Source organism: Grampus griseus, assembly GCF_964374135.1.
Source record: "Grampus griseus genome assembly, chromosome: 2".
Taxonomy (NCBI): Eukaryota; Metazoa; Chordata; class Mammalia; order Artiodactyla; family Delphinidae; genus Grampus; species Grampus griseus.
This window is the reverse complement of record NC_139018.1, coordinates 29002606-29014632: the sequence shown is the minus strand read 5'-3', so window position 1 is coordinate 29014632 and position 12027 is coordinate 29002606. Positions and strand designations below refer to the sequence as shown.

Here is a 12027-nt window from a genome sequence, read left to right as displayed (position 1 = left end):
GTTTTTGTTTTGTTTTGTTTTTAAAATAAATATTGCCCAAAATAGCCAAGCTGGACAACCTTGCCCTTCATTAACATTGCAGTATATTTGCATTCGTCCATCCTGACCCCAGAGCAACTGGTTCAGAAAAAAATGGGGTTACTCAACTTTACCTCACTTTGGTACAACTGCAACAAATTCCCCTACAGAAGATTAAAAATTTAGGTTGGGACAATGGCCATCAACATTTAAGTTCCAATAGGTATGCAGTTTTGCCCTGTCCAAAGCAGCCTGACTTTGATAGGATGGCTGAGTGATGTTCCTAAGGGCAGGAGATGGGCCCTGCGTTATTTAAGGATCCTATTACCCCACCAGGGGAAACAGACATGAGACAGAGCAAAAAGCATGTGTAGGTGGAGAGAATGATCTGGTGAAGTACGAAGCCAATCTTTGAGTTTCCTGATTTCCCATCATGTCACTGGGCCCTCTGGAACCAATCCAGTAGTGTAAAAAAAAGAATCAGCACCCACTGCAAGACCTGGTTCTAAGATGTTAGGTCCAGAAACATCACTAGTATTTGGTCTGTCTTTGTCAACTTACTCAGGTGACAGAATGAACTTTCATTAACCACTCTCCAGAAAGCGTGAAACTTTATTTTCCTTCTTATTTGAGTAAAAGAATTATTCAGGATGATCTATTACCTTGTTAAGGATTCTGGACATCAGTGGATTTCATGTCATTTAAAAAAAATTCTGAAATATTTGTTTTTCAACAGTGTCGTGTATTTTAACATCATACTGTGCATTTAAAAAATGAAAAACAAATCATGTAAAAACAATACTATATTGCTAAAAAATGTTAAATATCACCTGATCCTTCAGTGAGTCATCATCTTTTGCAACAGTAACACCAAAGATCACTGATCACAGAACACCATAACAAATATAATGAAAATGAAAATATCTGCAATATTGTGCGAATTACCAAAATGTGACACAGAGACATGAGGTGAGCAAATGCTGTTGGGAAAAACAGCGCCAACAGACTTGCTCCATGCAGGGCTGCCACAAACCTTCAATCTGTAAAAAATGCAGTATCTGTGAAGTACAACAAAGCAAAGTGCAATAAAATGAGGTATGCTTGTATTGTCAATAAATCTACCTAAAAATAAGAAATAAATATAATTAAAAATTTTTAATGCAGATATCTATGCAAAGCAAGTTCCTAATAGACTAGAACACAAAGCTGGCAGTAAAAAGGCTGGTTGGGGGCCTATTTGACAGTTGAAAGACATCAATGACACCTAAATGCAAGACAATGACAGTGAGAATGCAAAGAAAAAGACTTGCTTAAAGTTAAAATGCAGAGCAAGACTATTAAATTATTCACATCAGAAAATCATCCTGAGATTCCATGTTTAGCAGGTCCATATTACACTGATAAAATAAATGACAATATTCTTATTAATCTTAAAATTCCAAAGACCAGACCCAATCAACACTATCTCAGTTTTGCTCTGGCAAAAAGAGTTAATTTCAATACAGTACCCCAAGCTCTGGGAAATTCCTTCTTATGGCACTGTCATCACTTTCCAGACTTAATTTGCAAGCTGCTCAAGCCTCTAAAAGTTCTCCTCTACTTTTTCTTAATCAACATGTCACGAATTGGGTAAAATGCAATTGCTGAAAATGGTGCAGTTTTATGATATGAATAACCAGGTTTTTCTTATATAGTTAATGGACTCAGAAAATAACACATTTTTCATTCAATCACATTTTTCTGTGAAACAGTTCTTAATAAATATTAACTAGTATTAACATATTCAAAAGGATGAGATATAATGTAAAGAAATATAAATATCCAAATATCCCGTTAGGGCTTCCCTGGTGGTGCAGTAGTTGAGAGTCTGCCTGCCGATGCAGGGGACACAGGTTCGTGCCCCGGTCCGGGAAGATCCCACATGCCGCGGAGCGGCTGGTCCAGTGAGCCATGGCCGCTGAGCCTGCGCGTTCGGAGCCTGTGCTCCGCAACGGGAGAGGCCACAACAGTGAGAGGCCCGCGTACCGCAAAAAAAAAAAAAAAAATCCCGTTAATCTTTAATTCATCCTTCGCTGCTCATTCTAACCCTGGTTTTATTGAGCACTGAGTTTTCTAATTTACCTTTAACCACTGCCAGAACTGGACTTTCCTGATGTTTATCGCTTTAAGACTCTCCAGAGATTCAAAGATATCAAAATTCTCAAACGCTCCCTTTTCTAAAGATTAAATTATCCCAACGGGAGAGGGAGCTCTGACTTCCTTCTACTGTAGTCAGAAAAGGCTCTTAGGATTCACCTTTCCTGTAAATTTAAATGGTTCTCTGTGAGTCGGAGTTAATAGATAAGTTTTCTCTTCCATAGCTAGAAGATAAAAGAAAAACATCTGTGCAAAGTATCTCTAATGTTAATGTTTACTGATTAACATACAATCTGTGCCCTTATAAACAGAGGCTTATGTCATGAAGTTTTTACTGTTAATCCTCTGACACAGACTGTTCAATCAGTCAAAGTAACTTGGAGTTAGTAAACTTCCAAATTCTCTGAGAAGCTAACATTTTTTAAATATTATGATCAGGTTAAAACCAAGACAAATTTATATCTCTACTGATATAATATAAAAATGGCCAGTCATTATGAATGACTAAGCTCTTATAATATGCAGAATTGGGCTTCCCTGGTGGCGCAGTTGTTAAGAATCCACCTGCCAAGGCAGGGGACACGGGTTCAATCCCTGGTCCAGGAAGCTCCCACATGCCGCGGAACAACTAAGCCTGTGTGCCACAACTACTGAGCCCGCACTCTAGAGCCCACGAGCCACAACTACTGAGCCCATGTGCCACAACTACTGAAGCCCTTGCGCCTAGAGCCCATGGCCCCACAACAAGAGAAGCCATGGCAATGAGAAGCCTGCGCACCTCAACAAAGAGTAGCCCCCACTCGCCGCAACTAAAAAGAAAGCTGCACGCAGCAACAAAGACCCAACACAGCCAAAAATAAATTAATTAATTTAAAAAAAAAACCACCTTTAAAAAATAATATGTAGAACTTCTAATTTACTGAATTGATAAAAAAGAAAAGTTAGTATTCCACATAATGTGAAACATCACCATATGCATCAAAAGGCAAGACCTCCTTGGCAAAATGTAGAAAATAGCCTAGCCTCCATTAAACATTGTAAATAGTTAAGCATAAAAAAATAATGTCCTGCTACATAAAAGAATAAAATTAGCACACTCCCTAACACCATACACAAAAATAAACTCAAAATGGATTAAAGACCTAAATGTAAGGCCAGACACTATCAAACTCTTAGAGGAAAACATAGGCAGAACACGCTATGACATAAATTACAGCAAGATCCTAGAGAAAAGGAAGTAAAAACAAAAGTAAACAAATGGGACCTAATGAAACCTGTAAGCTTCTGCACAGCAAAGGAAACCATAAACAAGACAAAAAGACAACCCTCAGAACAGGAGAAAATATTTGCAAACAAAGCAACTGACAAAGGATTCATCTCCAAAATATACAAGCAGCTCATGCTCAATATCAAAAAGCAAACAACCGAATCCAAAAATGGGCAGAAGACCTAAATAGACATTTCTCCAAATAAGATATACAGATTGCCAACAAACACATGAAAGGATGCTCAACATCACTAATCATCAGAGAAATGCAAATCAAAACTACAATGAGGTATCACCTCACACCGGTCAGAATGGCCATCATCAAAAAATCTACAAACAATAAATGCTGGAGAGGGTGTGGAGAAAAGGGAACCCTCTTGCACTGTTGGTGGGAATGTAAATTGATACAGCCACTTTGGAGAAAGTATGGAGGTTCCTTAAAAAACTAAAAATAGAACTACCATATGACCCAGGAATCCTACTACTGGGCATATACCCTGAGAATACCATAATTCAAAGAGAGTCATGTACCACAGTGTTCACTGCAGTACTGTTTACAATAGCCAGGACATGGAAGCAACCAAGAGTCCATCGACAGATGAATGGATACAGAAGATGTGGCACATATATACAATGGAATATTACTCAGCCATAAAAAGAAACAAAATTGAGTTATTTGTAGTGAGGTGGATGGACCTAGAGTCTGTCATACAGAGTAAGGTAAGTCAGAAAGAGAAAAACAAATACCGTATGCTAACACATATATATGGAATCTAAAAGAAAAAAAATGGTTCTGAAGAACCTAGGGGGAGGACAGGAATAAAGATGCAGATGTAGATAATGGACTTGAGGACATGGGGAGAGGGAATGGTAAGCTGGGATGAAGTGAAAGTGACATGGACATATATACACTACCAAATGTAAAACAGATAGCTAGTGGGAAGCAGCCGCATAGCACAGGGAGATAAGCTTGGTGCTTTGTGTCCACCTAGAGGGCTGGGATAGGGAAGGTAGGAGGGAGACGCAAGAGGGAGGAGAAATGCAGATATATGTATATGTATAGCTGATTCACTTTGTTATACAGAAGAAACTAACACACCATTGTAAAGCAATTATACTGCAATAAAGATGCTAAAGAAAGTTATTATGAAAAAAAAAAAATGTCCTGGGGGCTTTCCTGGTGGCGCAGTGGTTGGGAGTCTGCCTGCCAATTCAGGGGACAAGGGTTCAAGCCCTGGTCTGGGAAGATCCCACATGCCGTGGAGCAACTAAGCCTGTGTGCCACAACTACTGAGCCTGTGCTCTAGAGCCCACAAGCCACAACTACTGAGCCCATGTGCCACAACTACTGATGCCTGCATGCCTAGAGCCTGCACTCCGCAACAAGAGAAGCCACCACAATGAGAAGCCCGTGCACCGCAACAAAGAGTAGTCCCTGCTCACCCCAACTAGAGAAAGCCCGCGTGCAGCAACAAAGACCCAACACAGCCAAAAATAAATAAATTTATTTAAAACAAAAATAATGTCCTATTCAATACTGTACTAGACATGCTAGCTAGAGAATTAAGCAAGAAAAAGAAACAGAAGGAATCCAAATTATAAAGAAGTAAAACTATCTCTATTCTCAGATATCTTGATTCTACATGTAGAAAACCCCAAAGAATACACACACACACACACGCATTAGAGCTAATAAATGAAATTAGCAAAATTTTCAGGGTACAATATCAACATACAAAATCAGTTGAGTTTCTGTATAAGGTTGACCCTTGAACAACACAGAGGTTAAGGGCACTACCCTCCATGCCATCGAAAATCCATGTAAAACTTTATAATCTGCCTTACATATCCGTTCCTCCCAGTCCGAGGTTCCACATCTATGGATTCAACCAATCTTGGGTCTCATAGTATTATATGCATTTATTGAAAACAATCCATGTATAAATAGACCCTTGCAGTTCAAACCCATGTTCTTGTTTTTGTTTTTAATTGAAGTATAGTTAACTTACGCTTCAGGTATACATCAAAGTGATTCAGTCAAACCCATGTTGTTCAAGGGTCAACTATACTAGCAGTAAAATATCCAAAAAGGCAATTAAGAAAACAATGCCATTTATAATAGCATCCAAAAGAATAAAATACCTAGAAATAAGTTTAACTAAGACTTCTGTACTGAAAAAAACTACAAAGCACTGTTGAGAGAAATTAAAGACCTAAATAAATGGAAAGACATTCCATGCTCATGAACTGAAGAACTTAATATTGTTAAAATGGCAATACTGGGACCTCCTTGGTGGCACAGTGGATAAGACTCTAAGCTCCCAACGCACAGGGCCCAGGTTCTATCCCTGGTCAGGGAACTAGATCCCACGTGCATGCCACAACTAAGAGTTCACATGCCACAACTAAGGAGCCCACATGCTGCAACTAAGGAGCCCACCTGTCACAACTAAGGAGCCCGCCTGTCGCAACTAAGACCTGGTGCAACCAAATAATTTTTTTTAAAATGGCAATACTACCCAAAGCAATCTACAAATTCAATGCAATCCCTCCCAAAATTCCAACAGCCTGTTTTTCAGAAATAGAAAAGACAATCTTGAAATTCATATGGAATCTCAAGGGGTCCCAAACAGCCAAAACTATCTGGAAAAAGAAGAACAAAGTTAGGGGCTTCCCTTGTGGCACAGTGGTTGAGAGTCCGCCTGCCAATGCAGGGGACATGGGTTTGTGCCCTGTTCCGGGAGGATCCCACGTGCCGCGGAGCAGCTGGGCCCGTGAGCCATGGCTGCTGAGCCTGCGTGTCCGGAGCCTGTGCTCCGCAACAGGAGAGGCCACAGCAGTGAGAGGCCCGCGTACAGCAAAAAATAAAATAAAAAAGAACAAAGTTAGAAGACTCACACTTCCTCATTTCAAAACTTAACTACAAAGCTACAGTAATCAAACAGTATGGTACTGACATAAGGATAGACATATAGATCAGTGGAAAAGAATTGAGAGTCCAGAAATAAATCCATATATCTATGGCCAATTGATTTTCAACAAGGATGCCAAGACCATTCAATGAGGGAAAGAACAGTCTCTTCAACAAATGGTGCTTGGTCAACTGGATAACCATATGCAAAAGAATGATGCTGAGCCCTTACCTCACGCCATATAAAAAAAATTAACTCAACCTTACACCCTATACAAACATTAACTTGAAATGGATCAAAGACTTAAATATAAGACCTAAAACTATAAAACTCTTAGAGGAAAACATTGGCGCAAAGCTTCATGACATTGGACTTGGGAATGAGTCCTTGTATATGACACCAAAATCAAAGGCAACAAAAGTAAAAATAGATAAATTAGACTACATCAAAATTAAAAACTTCTCATCAAAGGGCACAATCGACAGAGTCAAAAGGCAACCTATAGGAAATAATTGTCTACAAAACTTATATCTGATAAGCAGTTAATACCCAGAGCTCCAACAATGCAACAACAAAGAAAACCAAACAACGTGATTAGAAAACAGGCAAAGGACTTGAATAGATATTCTCCACAGAAACTATATTTATATTTGTATAATGGCCCACGAGCACAGGAAAAGATGCTCAGATGGCTCAACATCACTAATCATTAGAAAAATACGAATCAAAAGCACAATGAGATACCACCTAGCACCCGTTAGAAAGGCTATTATTTTTTTTTTTTTTCCCAAGCTTTAATTCCAACTGGAGCTGGCTGCTCAGGGGAGAGAAGATGACACAGAAGGAATCAATGCAGACTTCCAGGAGTGATGGGGCCAAGGAGGCAAGCAACATTTACTGAATGTCTAGACTGTGCCAGGCCATCCTAACATTTAATACTGAATGATAGAAGGACAATTGTACCCTTCTAACAGATGAGGTTAACAAATGTGCTCCAGGTCACATGGGTATGAAGAGGTGGGCTCCCCACCAGCACTCACTCCAGTATATCTGATCAAAAGTCCATGCTTTTTGCATAGAAAGGCTATTACTGAAAAACAAACAGAAAATAACAAGTGTTGGTGAGGATATGGAGAAACTGGAACTCTTGTGCATTGTTGGTGAGAATGTAAAATGGTGCAGACACTATGGAAATGGTATGGCAGTTCCTGAAAATTTAAACATAATTACCACAATTCCACTTTTGGGTATACACCCAAAAGAACTGAAAGCAGGGGCTCAAAGAGGTATTTGTACACCAGTATTCATAGCAGCATTATTCACAGTAGCCAAAAGGCGGAAGCAACCCAAGTGTCCATCAAAGGATAAATGGATAAACAAAATGTGGTATATACAATGGAATATTATTCAGCTTTAAAAATGAAGGAAATTCTGATACATGCTACAGCATGTATGATCCTTGAGGACATCATGCTAAGTGAAATAAGCCAGTCACAAAAAGATAAATACTGTATGATTCCACTTACATGAAGTACCTAGAGTGGTCAAATTCATACACAGAAAGTAGAATGTTAGTTGCCAGGGGCTAGAGGGAGGGAGGGAATAGGGAGTTGTTTATTGGGTAGAACTTCAGTTTTGCAAGGTTTAGAGTTCTGGAGATTGGTTGCACAACAATGTGAACATACTTAATACTACTGAACTGTACACTTAAAAATGATTAACATGGGGACTTCCCTGGTGGCGCAGTGGTTAAGAATCCACCTGCCAATGAAGGAGACACGGGTTCGAGTCCTGATCCGGGAAGATCCCACATGCCGCGGAGCAACTAAGCCCGTGGGCCACAACTACTGAGGCTGTGTGCCACAACTACGTAAGCCCACGCACCTACAGCCCGTGCTCCACAACAAGAGAAGCCACTGCAATGAGAAGACCGCACACTGCAATGAAGAGTCGCCCCTACTCACTGCAACTAGAGAAAGCCCACGTGCAGCAACAAAGAACTAATGCAACCAAAAGTAAATATAAAATAAAAAAGAAATTTATAAAAAGAAATTATTAATATGGGGACTTCCCTAGCAATCCAGTGGTTAAGACTCCATGCTTCCAATTCAGGGGGCACAGACTTGAGCCCTGGTCAGGCAACGAAGATCCCACAGTCGTGCAGTGCAGCCAAAAAAAAAGATTAATATGGTCAAATTTTTTTGAAATACTTTATTTATTTATTTGGCTACATCAGGTGTTTAGTTGCGGCATATGGGACCTTTCTTTTGCGGCACATGGGTTCTAGAGCACACGGGCTTAGTTGCCCCATGGCATGCGGGATCTTAGTTCCCCACCCAGGGCTCGAACCCACGTCCCCTGCATTGGAAGGCGGATTCTTAACTACTGGACCACCAGGGAAGTCCCCAATATGGTCAATTTTATGCTAGGTCAATCAATTCCTTGCCACAGATTTTAAATACTTTTGTTAAACATTTCATATATAAAAGGTACCATACCTTTTAATAATGGGGCACACACAAGAAGAAAGTCACACAACTTCTGTTTTGCCAAAAACCTGAATGAGCATGAACTGAACGCCATTTGTTAGAAATAAGAATCTCACCAAAAGATAATGGTAAGCAGGAGAACCACCGACCCCAAAGAAATATGTCTGCCTTCCACAATTATTCAAAATTCTTTTTGCGTTTTAAAAGAATATTTACACAGCCATTCATATTTACAAGAGAACCTCATCATTTACCTCCTTCCATGAATTGAATAAAGTACCACAGACTAAACACCACCATATTTGCAATTTCTATATGGTGTTTTAGGAGTTTCCATTGTCTTTTGTTTTAGCTTCAGTCAGAAAGCAGTATCTCACTTACTTAAGGGATTTTTATCCCCTCAGGCATTGGCCTTGTGGAAAGGAGGCAAGGCAAAGTATTCAATAAACCGGAAGATGTTATCAGCAATTCACCTATTCAGACTACTTAAACGCAAAAGTGGGCTAAAAAAATGCTTAAAACAAAAAAGGCAGCAAGTTAGTTGCTTAAAGACTTTATATATGTTCGTACATATATGCACATATTTTGTTGTTGTATAAGATACACTATTTTATAATATCTGTAATCATTATTCCCAATCTAATTCTCCTGGAAACCATCTCATCTTGTTTTTAAATGCCAAGAAAAACAAAAACAGCTTTCCCAATTATTGTACCTTTTGAACTAAAATATATTATTTCACAAATTCAGTCAATTCTTATTATTCACAGTTGAGAGAAAAACGATTACCTCTATTGTCACAATAGCTGGTTCAGTCACTTTCCATTGTAAAGTATCTATCTACCTGTGAGTGGGGAAATAGTAATGAACCAACTCAACTGAATTAGGCTCATTATAACATAAATCAACTAGAAATGGGAAAGCATCTAGATAGCAAGAAAATGTTCTGGGTCTAAGAGATAATGAGACGCTTGCTCCCTAGAACTTATTTCCCAGCTATAGTGAATGGATCAACACCCTCATGTAACGCTTAGAAGATTATCTAAAAACATCCCGTTACATCCAGAAATTGAGTATTAGCTATATTCAAAATTGCCACAGATCTATATAATTTTATATAATTATATAAATGCCACAATTTATATAATTGGTAAGTGTGATCAATAAGACAACCAAATATTCTATAACTTTCCAAGTTTTACTGTCACACTGAAAAAATATTTTCCTATTTAGCGGAAGTTTAGCAGGTAAAAAAAATTCTGAAAAAGATTACATAGTTTTTCTTAAAAGAAGCAGAGAGACAAACTTGATGCACTAATTTCTCAAATCTAAATACTGTATTGGAAATCACTTTCCCAAATAATTCTCAAATTATTAAAATAAACAAGGAAAAAAAAACCCAAGTAAACTTTGAACAAAAATAACTAGCATTTTCTAAAAAACAACAAACCCGAACTACAAATCTTATTTTGCATCTTGTGTATAAATTTTTTTTTTTTTTTTTTTTTTTGCGGTAGGCGGGCCTCTCACTGTTGTGGCCTCTCCCGTTGCGGAGCACAGACTCCAGACGCGCAAGCCCAGCGGCCATGGCTCACGGGCCCAGCCGCTCCGCGGCATGTGGCATCCTCCTGGACCGGGGCACAAACCCGCGTCCCCTGCATCGGCAGGCGGACTCTCAACCACTGCGCCACCAGGGAAGCCCTGTGTATAAATTTTTGTCTCTACTTTTGATTATAGCAGTATGCTGCTTTGTTGATACGCAAGAAAATTCAAAATCTATTTCACTTCTTCCTGTTTGGGCATCTTATTTTCAATATCATATTCTAGTAGACAAGAGCACAAAAAATTCTTATTGGACTCATACACCATAATTTCCTGCAAATATCCCAGTTTTTCATTTATTATACCCATATTTATATTCTTTATCTTAAAAGTAATACAAATTGTGGCAGATTATATCATCCAAAAATGGCTACAATGGCAGATTCCATCCCATATGCTCTTATAAATTGATGTTGATACTCTTCCCTTCAAGTGGTGGGGTCTATGTCCAGCCCCTCCTCTGAACCTGGGTGGACCTTTATGACTACCTCAACCAACAAAAAAAGAGCAGAGTAACACTAGGTGACTTCCAAAACTAAGTCAAATATGCCATGTAACTTCGCCTCGCTCTTTTGGGATGCTCTCGCTTGGAACCCACCATGCTGTGAGGAAGCCAAGCAGCCAAAAAGAGAGGTCATCTGCAAGTGTTCTGGCCTACAGAGAGCACTAACTACCAGACACATGAGTGAGCAAGTCTTCAAATGATTCAAGGGTGGGAGGGAGACACAAGAGAGAGGGGATATGGTGATATAAGTATACGTATAGCTGATTCACTTTGTTATATAGCAGAAACTAATACAACAATGTAAAGCAATTATACTCCAATTAAGATGTTAAAAGAAAAATGATTCTAGCTCCCAGCCATTGAGCCACCACCCTCCCTCCAGCAACCCCACCTCACACCAGTCTTAACAGAGATAAGCTGTCCCCACCAAGCGAGCCTTGCCCAAATTGTGGATTCATGAGCAAAATAAATGACTGATGTGTTTCAAACCACTAAGTTCCAGTGTTTTGTTATGCAACAACAGGTAACTAACGCAAGTTCATAAATACAATTTGGAAAAACATACAAAAAGAAAAATATTTTAATTACCCTAAGTTTCACCACTGATAACATTTTGACACATATTTTACAATCAAGAAAATGTTTTGCCCACCCACCTAGAATTCCAAATGCTTTGTTTTTAACAGGATAAAGGGTTAAATTCTTAAAGGCAGTCAACTGTTTGCATCTAACAAGAAATAGGAAGGAATCGTATTAGCACTCATTCTACTTTTCTTATCCTTCTTATCTCTTTCACTTACCTGTCCTCAGTGAGGTGTCTGAGGATGGCTGGCCCACCAATATTCCAATCTATGGATGTGGATCAAAATCTTGGGTTGCAACAGCAGCTGCACTGGCCTTCTTCCCTGGAAGTTGTTTAAGCCCCAAATCTGAAATTTTCAAGGAAAGAAAACGCTAAATATAGACATCTTTTTAAAATCACTTATAATTCCATCTCTACAACTGAATGGGAGCTGTTAGAGTAGGTTAAAATTACATGGAAGTGAATGCACAGGTTTCGCTAAAATGGATTTGGGTAACATGGATTCAGTCCAACTC

At 39.0% G+C, this 12027-nt stretch overlaps 1 protein-coding gene across 3 annotated transcripts in view; it reads right to left on the bottom strand.

Moving 5' to 3' along the window:
* The window catches only part of NUMB (NUMB endocytic adaptor protein), a 188188-nt gene that overhangs the window by 135111 nt on the left and 41050 nt on the right, over positions 1-12027 (bottom strand). For all 3 annotated transcript variants that reach the window (XM_082647388.1, XM_082647389.1, XM_082647390.1), the window contains exon 2: positions 11730-11858. The gene's annotated coding sequence lies outside the window, so the exon portion shown is untranslated. The remainder of the gene's footprint in view (positions 1-11729; positions 11859-12027) is intronic.